This window comes from Mizuhopecten yessoensis, unplaced genomic scaffold, assembly GCF_002113885.1.
Source record: "Mizuhopecten yessoensis strain PY_sf001 unplaced genomic scaffold, ASM211388v2 scaffold11047, whole genome shotgun sequence".
In the NCBI taxonomy this organism is placed as follows: Eukaryota; Metazoa; Mollusca; class Bivalvia; order Pectinida; family Pectinidae; genus Mizuhopecten; species Mizuhopecten yessoensis.
In genome coordinates, this window is record NW_018408852.1 from 386,428 (window position 1) to 409,116 (window position 22,689).

At 35.9% G+C, this 22,689-nt stretch overlaps 1 protein-coding gene and 1 long non-coding RNA gene across 3 annotated transcripts in view; one reads left to right on the forward strand and one right to left on the reverse strand.

The window, feature by feature from the left end:
- The first annotated feature begins 1,370 nt into the window (after positions 1-1,370).
- LOC110465002 (ecdysone receptor-like) overlaps positions 1,371-22,689 on the forward strand; it is a 188,983-nt gene continuing 167,664 nt past the window's right edge. Inside the window, exons 1-3 of one of the 2 annotated variants that reach the window (XM_021520545.1) lie at positions 1,371-1,497; positions 3,222-3,318; positions 7,709-7,910. The gene's annotated coding sequence lies outside the window, so the exon portion shown is untranslated. The remainder of the gene's footprint in view (positions 1,498-3,221; positions 3,319-7,708; positions 7,911-22,689) is intronic. The other variant, XM_021520546.1, reaches the window with a different exon arrangement.
- On the reverse strand, positions 16,800-19,908 carry LOC110465003. Its single transcript, XR_002464566.1, has 4 exons — positions 19,793-19,908; positions 18,559-18,618; positions 16,868-17,677; positions 16,800-16,828 (listed from the first exon to the last, which is right to left on the reverse strand). It is a non-coding gene; the product is annotated as an uncharacterized LOC110465003 (long non-coding RNA).

Below are 22,689 nucleotides of genomic sequence, written 5' to 3' on the forward strand. Positions count from 1 at the left end.
ATTGGTAACATTTCGTGTGATTGTTTAAAACGCTAGACATGTTATAAACATTATACCACTTTATAGCATGTCTTGTCCATTTATATCACCACAGAATGTTATGAAGTGGCACGACATCTTAAGTTAATGTATCAATCTAGGAGAAATAGATAGCCTACAATACATTCCAAATTCAGTACTTTTTTTAACTCATCAAACCCTTTAAATATCTATCCTTCTAAGTACAGGTATCATGACAGGTCTATACAGGCCTGTCTGTCCTTTTTTATAACTGAATACCCTTATCTTATATGAAATTATTATACTACCCTTGTTATCACCCACTGCACCTGTAAATAATTTTCACTAGTTATTGAGAAACAAGTCTTCTTCAATACCTCCTAATGCAACCGGAAGTGAAGTGGACAGAATTAAGAAGCACCTCAAGAAGCGACTGACGCTTACAACGGTGTCATAATCAATGAACCAATGAACCAATACATTATTGGATCATTTAACTGTGATTTAAGTGGTTTTGCATGGCAACATCCATCTTGATTTGAGATAGATCTGTCTATCGATAGCTAGTTAAAGAGAAATGAAACACTGCATGACATAGCTATATCAATTCACTTTAGGTAATATGTCATTTCGTAGCATTCAGATCGGTCTCAAAGCTTTAATAACACTGACAAAGTTATAATGCCACTTGACACTAAATATTCAATAATTACATGATATGTACAACATAAATTATACTGCTATTAATATAATATCAAACTGCTATGGTAATTTATACAAGCAACAAGTTTAATATATCCAAATTATGTATCTGAATTCAATTTTTTGAATTGGGTATTTTAAAATGACCGAACTTTGAGGTACTTCTTTCTTAAGGTACACATAGGCACGGAATTAGTCTAAGTCCGTGATGTAGGGTACCAACAAGTTTTAAAAGCTATTTTAATCACCATTAATATTGTCACTAGCATGAAATATTTCTTTGAATTCCGATCGAGATTTCAGAAATAATCAACATATGCTCACGTATCATGGAGGAGTATAACTAATTACCTCAGGCCGCTTTTTTTCCGACGTTTTTTGTTTAATTCTGCGATATAAATTCACCATTATGAACAAACATATGTTGACTCTTTCTATTCTACCATATCAAATTAGATTGTCTGGCCCTTCGGGTCTTCTTCAATGCCTACAATGCATCGTGAAATAGATTACCTAACATGTAAAATAGATTACCTAACATGTAAATTAGGCTGTTCTCTTGCACGCGCAAGCGTGTGCTGATCACTGACGTCATAGTTTCTGGGGGTAATGTAGTGCGACATCGCAGATTCGCCCAAGAGTTTTTTTTACACCTGCATAACAGGGAGTCTTTTTGGAAGAGCGTTGCATGTGCATGGTCTATATGAAAATAAGACAAAGGATATCATCTCTTGGATATGCCTAGCAGGTAACGGAGTGAGAAGTAGGATTGTACGGAGAGTCAAATTATTAGAAGTAAGTTACAGTGTAATTGACACGTCTTATTCAACACTGGTTAGAGATTTAACACGGCAAAGATCATGACAGGCAGCGGCGGATCCAGAGGTTTTTTGGGGGCTTCAAGAATCCCCCGACCCTGAGAAATATCTTTAGAAATCATGTATTTTCAACATTTTCCTCACTTTTTCCCCCGCATGGACCCCCCCCCCCCCCCCCCCAAAAAAAATAGGTCTCTGGATCCGCCACTGACAGACTCTGTGTAAAGGTGTAGTCGGCATTATCGATATCATGTCCGACAAAAAAGAAGCTGACCAGCGACCCCTTATATGTTTTGTAGGAGTCAACTTATAGTTATGTATACGTCTCTGATTTTATATATGATTGTATTATCATCCTTATGAACTTTGACAAAACCTGAGGTTTCATCTTTCAGCACAGCTGAGAATTCGTGATTTGTTTTTTGCGTAAGAAACCAACACTATGAATCGTAGCATAATGTAGGCGCAACTCTGTAATTTTTATTGCATCATCGTTTTTTCGATTGAGCAACAGACTTCTTTTCATTATCAGATAAATCAGAACTATTTTATTTTTGGCCCCTAACCAGAGAAATCTAAGCCATTGAAATATATACGTCTCTGCCCTAACTAGGCTAATAATATTTGGCCCCTTGACCAGGCTAGTAATTATTTGCCCTCATAACCTGACAAGTAATAGTTGGCTTCTTTGTCAGGCTAAATTTGTTTGGAACCCTTTACCAGGCTTGTATTAGCAGGTCCCTTAACCAGGAAAGCAATTGTTTGGCCCGTTAACCTGGCTGGTTCTAGTTGTCTTATTTGTAAGGGTGGTAGCTTTTGGCCACTTAACCAGGCTTGTATTAATTAGTTTGTCCCTTAACCAGGAAAACAACATTTTGGTCCCTTGACCTAGCTAGTAATAGTTGGCCAGGGTTAACGTTAGACACTTAACTTTTTTGCGTGGTAGTCCACAGGACTAGTTGAACAGATTATTTACTAGTTCTATGTAGCTAATTCCAAAGTTTGCGATCTTACAACAGCAGGAAACATCAAAAGTAGGGGACAAGTCTCTGCATGGGCCAACTTGTATAAAACATCTCAACTCTTGAGATTTCCTCAAGTCTAAAATTTCCCATAGACAATACGTATACATTGCTTGAGATTTTCCTTAACTTTGAGATGTTTTATACAAGTGGGACTTAAAATAGTTATAGGAAAGTTTTGAGAATTATCATGCAATATATCTTATTTTAAGCAGTTTTCTAAATTTTAAAAGGAGTATTCTTAATTTATAATAGCATTTTTCACAAGTCCAAAGGACCAGTTAGGTGATTCACTAGTCCTTGCTGAAATCTGCTAGTCCAGGACTAGCAGACTAGTGTTAGTGTCGACCCCTGATTGGCTCCTTAATTTGTCAGACTAGAAATGGTTTGGCCCATTTACCAGGGTAGTTTTTGCCCCCTTAATACCTTGTTTTGGTAGTAAATAGTAAATAGTGTATTTTTGAGAAAGCCTGTTGTATTGTGAAGTAAATGTGTAGGTCCTCTACATATGGCCTCAATATGTGGAAAAGGTAAATTTGATCTTTAATCATAATTATTTTCCCCTGAATTTTACCGTGTTGTGGATTTGCATCAAAAACTTTTCATACTTGGAATATGTCTTGTTTGTTTCATCTTTCTCATCTTACAACAGTCCTACAAGGTATGGTGTTCTTTTCAGACAAAGCCTCTTTCTTGCTGGAAAATCAGTTTTCAATGCGTGGTGACAGTGTTTGGCAGTGGTGTGTGGGTCCTTAAAAAGTTGCAATGTTTTTCAGGTAAGTTTTTGAAATAAATATAAAAGTTATGCTTTACAGTCGAAATTCCATAAATCGAACTTCGATGATTCGAACTTCCCGATGTGTAGAACTTACGGCAATGTCCAGAATTTTCCCGTTATATATAACACTACAAATATGCTTCTCTAGAATTTCTCGCTGTTTTGAAGTATAATCAAGAAGGCCCAATTGTTATGAAAACATTGACAATTATAACTAATAAATCGAAGTGAAATAATCACCTGTGCTAGAACATTGAAATGTGCCGTGGTTATTTTAATAACACAGGCTTCGAAATTTAATTGACAGACAAAAGTTAAAGTTGATAACAAATCCAATATTTATATTTAAAGTTAAATGTCATAGCCTGATGTGTTTCGTCACATATTTTCAGAATCACATTCGGTCTTATTTACAGGATCAGGATCTAATATTCTTGAGTGGAAGTCCCAATGTTTTAATTTTTTCCAGATAGTCCCGCAAAGTTCGGAACATCGTTTGAAACATCGTTTGAATAGTTGAAAATAGTGAATAGACTATCACTAGTTCCGTTTGCATGGAGAAGGAAAAATCACATGGTTCAAGATAAACTGATATTTTATTACCTTATACATTATGAAAGTCAGCGTTGCTATATTATCATACATCAGACTGTTATTCTAAGGATTACTCTCTCTCTCCCACCTGTCGTGTTCTCATATCTAATAAAGAACTCAAAGCTTTTGCTTCGTGTCTGGTTTTAATCAGCCATTATAGTAAACTTTACAATGCCCAGATGTTCCCAGGTAAGTACAGTCGATATACATGTATATAATTACTAAAAGGCTCAACAGGCCAAACTAACCAATAAGTCAAAAGACGACACCCCCCGTCTCTCTCTGTCTCTCTTCCCACACCTCTGTGTCTCTCTCTGTCTCTCAATTAAAGCCAATGTAAATATATAATATACCATCTTGAAAATTTGTATTAATATATTGTAGGGAAAGGGCTTAATATAAGTTGTTAAACTTGTGCCCAACTCCTATTGTATATATATTAAATTACAATAAAGTATGTTTAAAACAAAACGAAGTTTGACTGTTTATAAACTTTTGACTGTCTGTAAGTTTTTACTCACTTGCGCTATGGAAAGGAGTCCATCATCGGTATTCTCTTTGTTGTCCTGTGTCAACTTTTCCCCTTTAAAATACATTTTCTAAATAACTTAAAGAAGCCTAAGGTCATGCTAGCTATTAGGCCAGTTACACTATTGGCTATTAAATGATGACATTGACCCATGCTCAAGGTCACAGAAGTCTTGCATTAATTTTGGAATAAGATTTCTTATCACAAGGATACAAATTGATTTTGAAATGAAAAACAAATGACTTAATACATTTTTGTTGTTGCCTTTTGAACTATTTAAAAAATGCTGAGATTGTGAGGACATTGCTTGGTCGACATGTATCTATCCAAACTCTCTGTAACTGGCTGCCATTAGCCCGATCATATTAAGCACCATAATGTATTCCAGGCCAGACATTAATAAGGCCTGCTATGTTATGAATAATATTTACTCTTATTATTATTATGTTATTTAAATGTATTCATCCTAAGTAGTTGGGTAATGGCCCTACCCAAACCTGGGTAACCTATACGCTTAGTGCTGGGCAATCAGTTTAAAATCATAATTATGTCTCCCAAACGTAGTGGGGGACATATTGTGTTTGCTCCGTTTCTTATTATTGGATTTTGATAGTGAAAGTTTGTTATCGTTATTTCTCGGTGAGTAACAGAGGGATCTTTCTTAAATTTTATATGTAGGTTCCCCTTGGTCCATATAGCTGTGCAGGGCGACTTTTGAGACTGATCGGATAAACAACATGGCCAACAGGCAGCCATCTTTGATTTTGATAGTGAAAGTTTGTTATCGCTATTTTTCGGGAAGTACGTGAGGGATCTTACTAAATTTTATATGTAGGTTCCCCTTGTTCTCTTAATGTGCAGCAGTGCCTGAAATGGACGGTCGCCCGCTCGCCAATGGCGATTAAAGTCTTGCTTGAGCAACCAAAAGTTGTCAAAAGTGAGGTAGTCACTGGCCCAACAAAAATAGTTTGGGCGACTAATTAGATTAATGAATAAAAGAAATTATAGTCCCTTCCACATTAACTGGGGGGGGGGGGGCAGTACATTTTTCAGTTGTCATTACTTCGATTTGAATCGAACTGTCCGTGATTTAGAAAATGTGATGATTTTTTTTCTGATTTTCTATATAAATACTGCCAGGGTGTCTTCTTTGAGGTGCAAGTTTTGTGTATTTAATTTTGGGAAGACCTGAATGGAGTGGATCATGTCAGGTTTTAACTAGGGTTGAATAATTAAAAATATAATGTTTTATTCTGTTTTGCATTCTGTTTTGCATATTACAAACATTGTCATGTTATATGTAATTTAAATGTGCTGAAGCATTGTGTTAAATGCTGTGGAAATATTTCTTCTCAAAATTATTTGGGCATGAGGGATATTTCTCAAATTTGATATGCAGGTTCCCCTTGTTCCCTTGTTGTGCATGTTATATTTTGTGACTGATCATAAAAACAAAATGGCTGCAGGAAGAACTAAACAGATCTTTATCACATATTGCAATGATCGATTCTATTTCTTTCACATTAAGTACTGTACTAGTAAATATGTGAAATGGCAAACTCACTTTGAAGGTTGGCTTTCATACACATCAGTATTAAGTTTACATCAAAAGTTACCTCAATGTGCATTTAGTGTTAACATGACTCGATCAAACAGATTAGAGGAAAGAAGAGAAAGGATCTAACTGACGAAGAACTAATAAAGATGGTACAAAGGTGGGCGCCAATATCCCTCTGGGATCTCTTGTTCTTCTTCCGCCGTTAAATTTTGTCAGCACGTTTTCTCACAAACTATTCATTGGATTCCAATGAAACTTCACATGAGTATTGGGACATGGCGCCCCTATTAATGAGATATAAATTATTATGAGTTCGTGAAAATATCACATACAAAAAGCATGATTTGGGAAAATAAAGTGATTTTTGCAATGATTTGGGAAATACTTTGGAAATTATGTAGGGGAAGGGCCCGCCTCTATAAGTATAAGGCTCCAAATTCACAAAAATAAAATCATGGACTGGAGCACCAGATTACCACCAAATGATATAGATAGTATTGCAATACTGGGTTCAAAACTAGACACATTTTGGGAAAACAACAAGAAATGTACCTTGTCTGCTGTTATATTCCCCTCAAAGTTTTGGATCTCAGAAAATGCACAAAAAGCATCCTATGTGCAGGTATCTATATATATATATATAGTGTCCTTCATACCAACAACACTTGATTGATTTTGGTTGTCAGTTTGCACAGTGGATAGCATACTTGCCTTTCACCAAGTTGACCAGGGTTCAATTTCCAAATTAGTCATGAAAGTTCATTTACTATGCATGCATGTTATTACATTGTGATGCTCCTATAAGCTGTACTGATTTTGGAATAGTCTTAATTGAATTGAATAGAGTCATGAAAAGATAATGAGTCACCTGTGAAAACACTCTTGTGTCAATACAAGAGTTCCTTCCCTTGCACTGTCATATATGCTCAACATCACCTGCCTGTAGCAGGGACATTATTTAAGTGTAGTTTTATTAGCTCAAGTGCCCGAAGGGCAAGAGAGCTTATGTTATGGTGCGGCGTCCGTCGTCCGTCTGTCCGGCGTCAACTTTATACTTTAAACAACTTCTCAATAACCAAAAGGCCAAGGGTACTGATAATGGGCCTGTAGCATGCTGGGATGAAGGGCTACAAAGTTTGTTCAAATGAATGACCTTGACCCACTTTCAAGGTCACTGGGGTTAGATGTCTTAAAATCTTCAAACAACTTCTTCTCAATAACCAAAATGCCCAGGGTGATGATATTTGGCCAGCAGCATGCTGGGGTAAAGGGCTATCAAGTTTGTTCAAATGGTTGGCCTTCACCCATATGCAAGGTCACAGGGTTCAAATATGTTAAAAACATTAAACAACTTCTTTTCAATAACCAAAATGCCCAGGGTGATGATATTTAGTCAGTAGCATACTAGGATCAAGGGCTACCAAGTTTGTTTAAAGTGTCGTGGTTAACAGAACATGCTATGCCAGCTTTAAATGCAAGGCTTTAGAGATATATATAAATAAGTAAAAATGGGAAAAGAAAGGTTAAATAATAGAAGTCTTTGATGCCTTACCGCTGTTAAACGGCACACCTTGTGTACAAGCTAATTTATACCCTATAATTAGACCAGTTGTAAGGTGTTTCCTGGACATATTGATCTACGAACAGATGACATGGCCGTGGTGATATATAGAAATCTTTCTCTAGGAGCTGTTGATGTTTTTGTAGGGTTCTTCTCCACCAGTGTCTGGCTCGATTCTACACCCACTAAATGCAGTCGACAGTCGGAGTAAATGTCAAAGATGTGTGAAATCCTAGGTGACAGACTCACATCTAATTGATGGCCCTTCCAGGAATTAGGCCGTCTCTATGAGGATATTTTGTCAACTGCAAGCACCTGTCCCCTGTCACCTTCACAGTGAAACCATTGGTGAGTTTTGTGTGGTACTATAGTGATAATATTGTAGGTGTGACAACATTTTCTGATCATGTCTGAGAGAGATCTTCAATGGATTTGTGTATCTGGTATATAATTACTGTACATAACGACTGTGATAATTTATCTACATATATATCATGAATGATATGTTTTGTTGATTAACGAAAAGAGGAGTAATGTTTTATGCCTTTTTGTTGATTTATATAAAGGGAAATTAAGGGTGGCTTCGTGATCAATACGTACTAATTACATTTCAATGTATTTGGTGAATATTTTTTGACAATTTTTTTTTTCCATTGCAAAGCACTAGTGAAAATATGAAAGTGATCCATACAATTTGAAATAAGTATACCTAACTGTATAACATTAATTAAGAAACAAGTAACATTATTCTCAGGACAAAGATTCTTACATTGTAACAATACAGTTTGAACGAGTATCAAAATAGGGTTCTATTCACTTTGTTACCTTTTGTGACAAATTTGTCTTTGGGAAATCTTTGCAGTGATCTGTTGGAGAGAGAGACAAGATAATGCTATATTCAGGTGTCAGCACTGAAAATCTGTTAATTATCATAAACAAGAAATCTTCCTGACAAGTTTAACCATTTCACGACTAAAATTATATTTTCATTGTTATGCTTACAATCTTTACTTACTGCGGGCATCATTGTATGTCTGTAACCTCAATTTTAATGCGTAGTACAAAACAAGTTCTGATCTTATCATAATTTTTGTCTTGTAAGCTTGAGATTTAATGTCATCTTCTGCGTGATTGAACCATCTGTATTTGGTCACACAGCCACTGTAAAATGTCACCTGATGTTTCGATACAGGTGCACCTGGTGACTCGGACAGATGTGTATCAGCTTTGGTTATCTTTTTGTCTGACAATTCTGCGGTTGAAAAAAATGATGAGAGAGCGCTGTTAGTGTTTGACTGCTTCACAGAGCTGTCACGGTACACTTTACCCACGATTCGATACGTATCTCGATATTTGTACCACGATTTGATTATTTCGATGAGATACACCTTTATTTTAAAATATCAACAAAATGAGATATATCAGCCGTCGATACACGGAAACTCGAAGTGTTTCCACACTTTTTGATTTGAAGCTTGCCGGAGCATCAAACATTTTCATTTCCTTACTGCGGTCCGCCATTTTGTTATGAATGCTTTGTGAAAATTGCATCCTCGCAGCCGATTGGCTGTGGGTTTAGAGATCAGCCAATGCAATTTAACGTCATACTGACGTTTCGGCTGAAGCGGCATACACTTATAATCAGATCGTGACGTATCGAAAATCCGGAAAAATATATCGTGAATCAAATTGAACATAAATAATCGCGGTACAAGTGCATCGCGGTGAATCGTGACACCTCTACTGCTTCATTGTAGTAGAACAAAAATATCAGATAGAAATGGTTCAATGTTTTTTTTCTTTTTTTCTTAAAATAAGCATTGACTTTGAAAATTTGCCATGTTGATAACTCATTCATCCTGAAGACACATTTAAACTCTTCCAATTCAATGGTTGGAATGGTTCATTTTGAAACTTCAGGGGTGAATGAGTTAATACCTAGTTGGAACTGTTGTGTGTTTAATTTAGAGTTTGGAGGTCCCACTGGTTCGAATCCAGGCTTGACAGTTGTATTTTCACCGTTCCTGTTACATCATTAAAGGCCCTTTTAAGAATTGCATACTCTCAAAAACAAGGCAGTAATTCTTCTTGGCGACACATTGTTATACACAAATGTAGTAAAAGTGGAGGAAATCAATTCAAAATTGGATAGAATTAAGTTCAAAGATATATACAATTGAGTCAAAGTCGGAAGCGTTGTACAGAATGAAAACTGATTAATCCTGGAAGATTATAAACCACAGAGAAATTAGTGTCGGGTTTAATGCCTGAAGTATTTGATACCATTATCAATGGACGTACATCAGCCTTATTGAATTTACCGGAGTTAATTTCTACACTACTACTGGAACGGATAAAGACATCAAGGTACAGCTTTCAGGACCCATTACTAATCAGTAGGATCGATAGATCCTTATCATCAAGCTAGTTCAAACATGAAAGGCTTATGGTTTGCCATATTAGATCAAATAGTTAAGGAACATCAGATAGAATTTTCATTGTTTAACTCGGTTCAGTTTGTTACTACATAATTACTGGGCTAAGTCTTCCTCACACCCTGATGAAAGGGAGCAGGCCATTATATGGGCTGCCTTTGACTATTAACTCTTTATTAACTGTAATATTGTAGGTGTTTAAAGTAATGCCAAACTTGCCCCCTGAGTTGAATATATTATTCTCAAATTAAAACCAAGGCTACATTTAACTCATTTACACCTGAAATTTCATAATGAACTATTCCAACCTTTGAATTGGAAGAGTTCAAATGTGTCTTCAGGGGTGAATGAGTTACCTGTAATGTCCTGGACAAAATTTTGGATGACAATTGTTAAATAGCTACATGAAGTGCCATAACATATTGCATGAAAAAAACTTTACCATGTTCAAAAGAGAAAGGATAATACATCTTTAAGAAATCTGAATGAACAAAATTGGGTGGACGAAGAAAAGGGCAAAATTAAAGACGTCTTTTATGTAAGGAAGATGTATTGCCATGGATGAAAATAGTACTTTTTCTATTTATGTTGTAACAAAACAGAATAGGTCTAGACCTATCATCTAATATACAGTAATGCTAACATTAACTACAATATTCCCTCTTTCTTGCTCCTATCAGGGGTAATCAGTAACCGAACATAACAGGCCTAAAATAAAGTTTAAAATATGATCTATACCATGTCCTTACCCTCAAATCTCGTGATTGGCCACTGGTAAGATCATCATAAATACAGGTAACACTGAATGTAACAACCTCTACTCACTTTATTGCAACTGAAACCTTTCTGAATTCACATTTTACCTTCCATATCTTGCCTCCATCCATTACCATTAGGATATGACCTTGACCTATTTCAAGGTCAAAGGTGTCAAATTTGTTAAAAACTCAAATGTATTCTTTTGAATAACCAAAAAGTCTTTAATCATGATTTTTGTACTCTATTCAAGGTCACTTTGGTCGAATTTGTCGAAACAATTAAATTTCTTCTTCCGAAAGTCATGATCGGCCATTAACTTGCTGGCGTTGAATGTGAAAAGTTTGGCAAAATGCAATTACCTGGACTCATCTTCAAAGTTGTAGGTCAAATTTGTTTAAACAGTTCAGTAACTTCTAATGAAAAAGGCACAAAAAGATATGGTCTGTGGCTCACTGACTCGGAGTACTTTATACTGAGCATAAAGATATTAAATTACCTAGCTAACCTGAACTATATTCATGGTCACAGGGGTCAAATTTGTCAAAATCCTCCAAAATATTTGTAAAAAAGTAGATACATGACATTTCAAACTGGCCAGTAATTTTCTGGCATTGAGTTAACTTACGCAATTATTTTTTCTTTTGGTCTTACCTCGCCTGTGACGGATGTCGAGAAGCCGGGACTTAGGTTTTACTTTCCAGGCGGCGGTGGCGGCGGCGTCAACGTTAAGTTTTTGAGTTTAGCTCTGTTTCTCAAAAAGTATAGGTTCTAGACCAACCAAACTTGGACCATACATGGGTCTTATACATTTCATCTCAATCCTTGCATCATATGCTGAATGTGCCCTACATTTCGCGGTCCAGTGATCATGACTTTGACAACATCTTCATCAATGTTAGGTTTTTGTTTTATGCTGTATCTCAAAAAGTTAAAGTGTTGGACTAAATAAACTTGGTCTGTAGTTGTTTGAGACATCATGCAGTACAAATCATGCATCATATGCTGTATGTGGCCTATATTTCACGGTCCAGTGACATTGACAGCATCTTCATCAATGTTTGGTTTTTATCATCCGCTTTCACCAAAACAGGGGATGTCTGTCTGTCTGTCTGTCTGTCTGTCTGTCTGTTACGCTTCGTTACTGTGCAATAACTACAATAAATATTAACCGATTTTCTTCAAACTTGGTCACAGGGTTAAATGCCTTAAGGGGCACCTGCCAAGATTGATGACCACTTTCAGTGGACCCCATTTGGCAGAGTTATGGCCCTTTGAATAACAAAAAAGTCATTATCTCCTGTGTTTCGTTTCCGTGCAAAAACTACAACAAATGTTAACCGATTTTTTTCAAACTTGGTCACACGGTTAAATGCCTTAAGGGCTCGGTCAAGTTTGATGACCACCTTCAGTGGACCCCATTTGGCGGAGTTATGGCCCCTTGAATAACGAAAACGTCATTATCTGCAGTTTCCGCTTAATAACTCTAGCAAATATTATCCAAATTCCTTCAAACTTGATAACAATGTTTGTGTTTCTCTGTCTTTCCACCCATCTCAGGCAATCTATGGTTTTTGTGTGATAATTGCTGTAGATATTGTTCAGATGTTTCAACCGAATTCCTTATGCACATCCGACTCATGCTAAGTTTGACAACCGATGTGATTTGTGGATATTTACGGATAATCAATGAGATATAGGACTTTTTTTCCCTCCAAGTTTCAAGCTATACATTATGTCTCAACTGCACGATACTCACATGTTTAAACCTAACCTCAATACTGTTACCGTACAATATGTCCTGCGAACGGGGGATATAAATTCCACGAATTTGCTTTTTGCGTTTAGCTTACTGTTTTATATATGCTGTATCTCAATTATTTAAAGTGTTAGACTAATTAAACTTAGACCGTAAGTTGGGATGATCATTACAACGTCAATGTGTCAACAACAAACATGGCCGCAGTGTCCTGGGGCTGATTGGTCGAAATTCAGATATTTTTCGATTTCACTCAAATTTTATATGTAGATGTATTTTGGCACTGCCAACTCAGCCGCAGCAATCGTTTTCTGATTTGATAAAATGACTGCCGTATATTGGGATCTGATTGGTCGAAATTCAGTTACTGTTCGATTCCGCTCACATTTGCTATATAGGTGTATCTTGGCACTACAAACACACAACCTTGACTGTTTCCTGATTCCTGATTTGACAAAATGGCTGCCTTATACTGGCTTCTGTCAAATTTGGTATGTATATTTATTTTGGCACTGCAAACTCATTCATGAATTTCATTTTATTGTTGGACAAAATGGCCACTGTATATTGGCTTATGATTGGTCGAAATTCAGTTATTGTTCAATTTCGTCAAAAATTGATATGTTAGTGTATTTTTGCACTGTGAACTCAACCGCAACATCTGTTTTCTGATCTGACAAGATGGTCGTCATATACAGGCTTCTGCATGATTGGTCGAAATTCACATATATTTTGATTTCGCTCAAATTTGGTATGTACGTGTATTATGGCACTGCGACTTCCATTCTCCAATTTACATTTGTTTTTGTAAAATGCGGGGAAGTTTGGTGGACATCTGTAATTGCCGGCTCCAATTACAATTAGCACTTGTTCCTTTTATACCTCCATGTTGATGTATTGCCAAACTTGTTTATAAAATGTAAAATTCTGAACTTCGACTCGAACTTACAATGCTTGATACATTGAATCTTATGCTCAAAGAGGGGACAGGTACAGACATCTCATTACGCGTAATTCTTGTGTAAAAAGGTCATGGCTCAAAGTTGCCCAAACACTCGATCAACTTAAATAAAATGCAGAAGATTAAGACTGACGTCTGAACCTTGGTAAAGAGCCAAAAGTCGAGGATTAGGTTTAGCCAGTAGCTTGTTGGCATGGAATGCTACAAATGTAAAAAAAAAGGAGAATAAAAAAAAATATAAAGTGAGCATCTAAAGGCCCATTGGGTCTCTTGTAATGTTTACTCAGCTTGTCAGTTGCAAGATGTCCGTACTTGGTCCATAATCACTTTTGCATCAATTCAGTATAATTTAATTATTTATTTATTTTACGAGGATTACAAACAGCCCGAAGGCTACTAGATGCTCTCCTCTACATATATCAAACATACAATATGTACAATTACACAAAAGACGTACAAAAGTCGCACACACTTGCACTCACACATACACACATTACAGAGAGAGAGAGAGAGAGAGAGAGAGAGTCAGAATCTGTTTGAATTTACGATTTATTCAACAACATGGTCAAACAATGTTCTGTTCTCAATTTCGTTTAGAGTTTCTAATCTACATAAAATTGTTTTGACAAGAACATTTGGCATGAGCTCTACAATAAGGTTGGAATTGATATTTGGAGCGAATATTCAGTATGTTTGCATGCATTCATATATCACCCTTATTTATTGCAGCACAAATACCAGCCTCAATGCATATCACATTTTTTTTGTCACGACCTATTAACTGTAAAACACTTGTGATAAGACTGCATGCATTGACCTTCAACCAACACATGACATTTTTAGGTCACCTGGTCCAAAGGACCAAGGTGAGCTTATGCCATACAGTGGCGTCAGTCATCCGTCCAAAAAAGTTTATTAATTGGAAACGGTTGAGATCACCACCAAATAACCATATATACAATTGCTGAGTATAAAGAGAAGAATGCACAATTGCTTCCAGGATGGCCCTAGGGTCTAGCCCCACCCTTGGAGACATATATACTAGTCCCTAGGCCATAACTTTAAAACGTTTGAGATCCCCACCCCAAAACTATATATACGAATGCTGGGCATAAAGAGACGAATGCAGTCATTATATTATAGACCCTGGGGTCTGACCGAACCCCTAGGGACCTAGTTTCTTAGTCACAGCTTGGAAACAGTTGAGATCCCCACCCTATAACCATAGATACAATTGCTGAGTATAAAGAGATGAATGCACATATGCTTCCAGGATGGCCTTGGGGACTGCCCCATCCTTGGAGATTTAACCCCTGGGTCATAACTTCGAAATGGTTTAAAAGATCCCCACCCAAAAACTATATATACAATTGTTGGGCATAAAGAGACGTGGGAAGTCATGATATTAGAATTGATCCTGGGGTCTGGTCACAACCCTAGGGACCTAGTTTCTGAGTCGCAGCTTGGAAACAGTTGAGATCCCCAACCCATAACCATACATAAAATTGCTGGGCATGAAAAATCTAATACAGAGCTACAAGGATTGGCCTTGGGGTCTGGCATATTCCCTTGGATCTCATTTTGAGAATGTTTTGCCATGATTGCTTAGATATCCAGGTGAGCGATATTGACATTGATAGAAAATTAGCAACCTTGTAGAAAAGAATTAACGTTGTACATTCAAAGGAAAATTTAAATTAAGTTGTTACCAGGCAACAAATAGAAACATAGGAGTTCAAGATTGCTAGATGCTGGTTTGTTGATGATTTATTCTCATGAGAGGTATACGTTTCACAGTTTGACCTATTTTCACAGGAGGTGTACTATCAACCGATCAACTGATTCTCATGAGAAGCGTTCTGTTTACAGATTAACTTATTCTCATGAAAGTAATAAAACTAGTTTGTAAAATAATTATCACCAAAAGTGTTGCATTTACAGATTAACAAGCAAATTCTCATTCCATTTGATGCCCTTATAGGTACTGTCAAGAGTGCCGTTTTGCGTTTGACTGTTAGTGAGGAGCGTAACTGTGTGGTATATAAGTTTAAAAGTTGTGGATTAATTAGGTTGCCTTACAAGCGTCAGCTGGAGGGAATTTCCCTTTAGCTCAGCGGTAAAGCATCGGGCTGGAGAGCCAAGGGTCGCGGGTTCGAGCCGTTATCACTATTCCTCGACCTATTACATAAGTACCTTACTCTGTGTTTAGTTCACCAGTGTGAATGGAGTTGACAGAAATTAAGTCATGACTAGAAAAGAACGAGCAATTCTATAAATTTTAAATGATTTGAAAAAAGAGGCTTCACTAATAATTTACGCTAAAATTGTAATTTTTTCAAGGTAACATTTTAAAGATTTTCGATTCTTCAATCTATCCAGATTATGGAAATGTTTAGTTGTCATGTTCTGCGATTGTATTTTATGGTGTGTTGTAGTATTTTCGCATGTATATTTTTGCACTGATTTAGCACTGGAGAAATAATCAATGGTGTGGCCATGACAGGGCACACAGGGAGACTGGATTTCAAGCAGTTTGGGTCTGTATCCAAACAATTAGTATGTAAATGTGTACTTCTGTGGCAGGTTTAAATTGTACATAGGATTAAGGTCGCCTTCTAGCTTCGAGCTAGAGGGAATTTCCCTTTAGCTCAGTGGTAGAGCGTCCGACTTGGAACCTGGAGATCGAAGTTTCGATCCCCGGTGGAAGCACACTTTTCTGTTACACTTCTAAGTCTACACTGGAAAACGGGTTCTCAACAATGTGAAACAGCGTTTTTACAAAAATAAAATTGTTTGAGTGGTGACACTAGTACAGTACTGCACTGTCAGCCTTAATAATACAGTTATACATGTCATGTTTATTGATACATTTTTTATATATAGTGATACTGATATTTTTGTATATATTCATTGTAACTCCCCAGGGGAAAAAAAGGTACATTTGAGGTACACTTTTTGGGGTACCTAAGGCATGCCTTAGGTACATTTTTGGTAAGGAAGAAAAAGAGGACAGAATAGGAGGGGTTAAAACCTGTTCAATATAGGTACATTTTAGGCACATTTTAGGCACATTAAAGGCATGCCTAAAATGTGCCTTTTTTATACCTCTGACTGAGGTATACCTAAAATGTGCCTAAATCGTACCTCTGACTGAGGTACGTATACCTTAAATGTGCCTAAATCGTACCTCAGACTGAGGTACGTATACCTTAAATGTGCCTAAATCATACCTCAGTCAGATGTGCCTAAATCGTACCTCAGTCAGAGGTATACCTAAAATGTGCCTAAATCATACCTCTGACTGAGGTATACCTAAAATGTGCCTAAATCGTACCTCTGACTGAGGTACGTATACCTAAAATGTGCCTAAATCATACCTCAGTCAGAGGTATACCTAAAATGTGCCTAAATCGTACCTCTGACTGAGGTATACCTGAAATGTGCCTTGATACGAGGTACATTTAAGGTATGCCTAAAAAATATCTATCCTTACTGGGATTAAATTCCTACTATCCCTGCTAACTTTTTCAGAAAATAACTAGTCAAGATTTTTGCAAACAATATTTTATTGTGATACATTTACTGATTTCTAGTTGAAACAGTACAAATTCAAATAATCATAAGTTAAATAAATTAGAACCTATATAATATAGACAGATATACACACTGACAAAGTGATAATCTAAAAAGTAATGAAGTAACTTGAAGATAATTATTACTGATGAAGTCTTTTGCATGTAAATTAAAATATTTAAAAATTTGTTAACTATTACTAAATGGGATACAAACTTTCGATAATTTAAATTTATTCAAATTTGCTTCATAGAATAATATATATACAAACGCATCATAAAATAATATAAATGGGATAATCCCTTACAGTTATACATTTTCATCTGTTCATAAATCAAAAGAGGTTTTTGGGCTTAATAAACATAATGTTTAAATTCGAAACTAGATGGAGTATTGAAGTTCAATCATTTCATTTGTTGTCTCTGGGACTTTTGTAAAGAAGAAAGAATTGAATATGAACATGTGATGATGTGCATGTGTCAAAAATATTCGGGCAAATATATATAAGTATCATATCATATATTAAACATATATGCCCAAATTAAGTCAGCAAGTACTGTAACTGTCCTCATTAAGCTTCTGATGGTGGCGGATAGGGTCACAATCTTCTGGGAATTCAGGAGGGATTATACTGAAAAAAAATAATGATCAAATTAACTCAATAACAAAGTAAAGGAAAATGTAATAGTTCATGAATTGCTTGTCAGGTTTGAATAAATTAAGTAATTATACATACATGTAGATATATATGGGGCATATATATATATACAACAAGGTTTAAAATTGAAGCAATCAGATCAACAGCACTTAAATATATTTTGGTATGAAAATTGAAATAAAGGCCATGCCTAAATATATATATGGCGAAACACCAGTCTCATTTTTATTGTACCTCGGGAGTAATACAAACAGTTTTTTAAACAAAGGGACATAGCTCTATAATTGGGAGAGGACCCCCGATTTATATACTGTATTGTTTAAAAGGTATCACTTAAATTGGTGAAGTAATATGGAAGGAGTAGTGAATTTATTTTCTAAACAAAAGGAAAAATATTTCTATTAATATGGGAGTTGACTTTATATATAATTCACAAATGGTCAGTTAGAATGAAATGCTTATTAAGTATATTGGTGCAGTACTTTGAGAGGAATAGTGTAAACATGTCAAACGAGGGGACATAACTCTATAATGAAGGGAGGGAACATCGCTTTGTTTATGTTATTGCCATCCCCTCTTTGTTACAAATGCAAGTATCAGTAAAGTATTTTGACTGCGTCTGATGATGTAAATATGTTTAGGAACAATGAGAGGCCTACACACCCTAAATCTAGGATAATGTAATTAGCCATAATGTTTAGAATGCAAAGAAAAAAGATTGGGGCTCATATCATTGAAAGTGTTCAGCTGCAGACCCAGAATTTAGTTTGTATGTGCTAAGATAATATTGCTAAAATATGTACGACCACATCCCCTTTGCATGAGCTGGTGACCAAAAGTTAAATGAAAATTACCATCTGTGACGTCCATATCTTTCTGTTGGTTTAATGAAGGTCCTTCAGCATCTGAAGGGTCTGAATGAAAGAAAATCAAGAAATAAGTATATATCCTGCTGTTTCACATAATCAAACTATTTGATTAACAGAGCAACTGCAAGTAGAAATGATGAGCAACAACACCACTGAATCCGGTACAAGATGTTATGTTTGATTTACATCCTACGATTAACAATCAAGAAACATCTTGAACTTAAAGTGAAAGAATGATAATATTTCATATCAATAATGAATAGAGAGGTTAACAAGATTTCCCATATGGTAAACCAAAACAAAATAATTTCTTTATTTGTTATTAAATATCTACTCAAAAAATGAATACACTGTGGCAAATCAAATCAATTTTTGGAGTGTATGCTATAACAGGGGGTCGAGCGTCTGAGGTGTGTTGCGCCAGGGAAATTAAAGGAGGGAGAGAAAAAAGAACTCTACTAGACCCTAGATGAAATCTCACGTATTCTGGGAAATCCTTTCAGTCTGAACTTTTAAGATTTTTCAATGTGTATAGACATATATAACAACACTATATTTTATTTAGGTAAGTCAGGAAGATTTGATTAAATCTGTTATCTATTTATACCCTCACCCCCCTTTCTCTCTCCCCCTCCCCGAATCCTCGATTTCACTGTGATATGTTTCATCAATTTGTTTGTTTTTTAATGTACCTATATATCATCTTTCATGCCATCACGTGACCTATTTGGAGAAGTCATCTATAAGTTTGAAAAACTTACTGACTAATCAATCATATTAATAAAATATTTTTGATTTTTTTTTTTCCAGGCTAAAATGTTCAAGAAGACTTTTTTTCCTTTCCTTTTTTCTTATTGATACAGACAGTCCATAATGATCATAAAATAAAATATTGAAAATATATGATAAAAAGAATATCTTGAAAATTTAAATGTACGTATACAGGGATGTGTATGCACATAATTAGATTATGATGTAACATGATGAAAATAACTAAGCAAGTACATGTCTGCTGTAATTAGTGGAATAATATATCAGAAGAAAATCTGTGATGATCTGCAATTTTGAAGATATAGAGGGGTTTGACTGGTGTATAAACAATGAAAAACAATGAAGAATAATCTCTTATGAACATGACCAATTGGGTGAAGTATTTGATCTAAATTTTTGTCAAAACAATTAAAAGTTACATTGATGAAATTTTCACATGTAAACTTACGTAATGGCCGCCATGTTTGCCGGCGAGGTCTGGGATAAGTGAATCGATTTCGTCGCCGTTTGTGTAGAAAACACATTCTGTTCTGACTTCACCATTCAATGTCTTGTTCTCAGAGACTGGATACTGGTAAACTTCAGCATAACATGAAAATACTACCGTAAAATTGAAGCGTTTTGAGATCGACCAGGTTGTTTACATTCGCAGCATATAGGTCGTGGGTCAAAGTTGAATTAAATGATGAATAAATTTCCCGCTTTGGCTAATTTAATGGTATTGCATCATGGGAAAATAGTTTTTACATACGAGGAATGACGATTGAACTATTCACGTCTTCGCGTTACTTTCCAGCCCCCTCCCCATTTTATTGTATTTGTGAATGATATAATTACTATATTAAGTGACAGATAGGGGGCCTATAGACACGTTGTGTCGTACGCAATGAATCCGCGCGTTTTCTCTATTCTAAAATATACTTCTGGGTTATGGCTTCACATGGCTTCGGCGGACTCGGTATAAATGGCTCATTCACAATGCAATTAACATGAAAATTAAAAGAGTCCCCTATCACATCAACAATATAACACTAATATATTGTTTGAAGCGCCGTCTTAATGTTGGCTGTTCGCCGACGAAAATACATCGACGTCGAAAAGAAACACAATTTTAACATTCCTACGATCTTTCCGACACGTTTTCAAACATCAGTTCAAGAAATAGAAATGCAAGGTATAAACACACGCTTGTAGTTACTACTTCAGAGTTAAACAGTTTGCATAGTATTTCGTAGCGTCTAAGACATGACCAATTTTTTAAAACTTCCATTGTGTAGTTTAATTGTTTTCGTTTTACATTTTAATAAATATGTCACTCTAATGTGTCGTTGAAATCTTTCAATAATGTCTTTCTAGCTGTTGGGACTGAAAGTTAAATGCAACAATGACTGAAACAGAAATGTGTTTTATGAATTTTCTGTTTTATATAAGACAGACACGTGGTTTTACATGTCTCTGAATTAGACCATGTAAATTCACAGAATTCAAGTTTATTTATTCATTCGTTTAGCTTGTTATATAATGTTTATTTTGCAAATGGCATTCAGAAAAGACATATTGATGGTTAATTTTATATAAAAAAAATAATCATTAAAAGTATATGTCAAATCTGGAAAAAAAGTTGAAAAGAACATATTTGAAATGGGCAATTTTGCAGTATTGAGAACAAGTTCAAGTCCAAATGGGGCACATTTGAGGTACGTTAAAAATAATCAAAGTCTAAAAGTGGCACATGTGAAAAATCAGAGTCCAAATGGGGCACATTTGAGGCACATTGATAAAAATAGAGTTCAAATGGGGCACATTTAAGGCATGTGGAAGAAATCTATAAGTCCTAATGGAGAACATTAGAAAAATCAAAGTCCAAATGGAGCACATTTGAGGCACATTGATAAAATTAGAGTCCAAATGGGGCACATTTGAGGCATGTGGAAGAGACCTTAGTCCAAATGGGGCACATTTGAGGCACATTGATAAAATTAGAGTCCAAGCGGGGCACATTTGAGGTATACTTTAAAAATACCCCAGAAGTAGAGGTACATTTTAGGCATGCCTAAAATGTACCTCGGGTCAGAGGTACATTTTAGGCACCTTTTAGGCATGAAAAAGGCATGCCTCAATGTACCTTTTTTTAGCCTGGGTCTGGGCTATTGTTAAAGCAACTGAAATACCCCTATTACATAATCCACATAATTGTTAGTGAGATATTTGTTTTCATTTAATTTGCATAAAGGAACTCTTTTAATGAAGTTTTCTAAGAGGTATGTTTAATGCTGAAATATTTTTGCAAACTTCGCCTTCCAAACTATCATTCCTTTAACATTTCTATTCAAAGTAAGAACCTTATAGTGAGATGCATTTGTCATATACATATATTTACATTTGCGCTTCAACCCAATATATCACATTACCAGCAGAAATGCATTTTATTTGAGTATGAAAGCAAAAACTCTCGTCACGTAACAAATGGCTTACTTATGACGTCATAGATTAAGCTTGTTCATTGAGAGTCTTGTACAGTTGTGGGATCGCACAACGTAACACGATGTGCGGTGTGCGCACGATGTGTGCACGGTGGGCGAACGATAAAAAACTGGACGATCATTGCTTGCGCACTTCTGTGCGCACAAAGGACAGACGTTGTGCGATAACAATCGTGGTTGGTGTAAATTGAGGAATGCCTTAACAATTTATACGGTTTCGTGTTTAAACATATAAACTTGGTGTTTACGTATGTTTCTATATTCTAGCAACATCTGTAAACTTATCTTTCTGTCTATACATTCTTCTATTTAGAAATTATGTTTTCTGTGTTTTTAAACAAACTTAATCGACACATGTAAAATTACAACACAATCCCGTATCAGAGACGTATGATACGTATTATACGCCTCTGCCCGTATACAGGTAAACATAACCACTTTATACATGTACCTGGACCATAGTTTTCTCCCCGCCTGGGGCACTTACGTCGGTAAGGCCGGGGGTGTGAAAATCCAGGTGAAGGGGAGCTATAGGCAAATGAATGCAAATAACAAATGTATTACGGTCAAACGGTATCGCATATCAGCTCTGTGTCAGGCACTGGTCAGGTAAAACTCCGGACACTCATAAAATTGTTATTTACCTGTTCTGTTACCTTGGAGCCAAACCCATTCTTGACAGCCTAACAGTCGCTGTAATTCTGTGTAACACGCATTGTGAAATTGTATAATTTTGATTACTGTGATGGGAAATTACAGATATATACACAGTGTACATTATCGCAGCATACAAGCCTTCCGTATTTTTGTCATTCAGTAATTTTGATCTACAAATGATACCAAATCGCATAGTTGTGCGGAG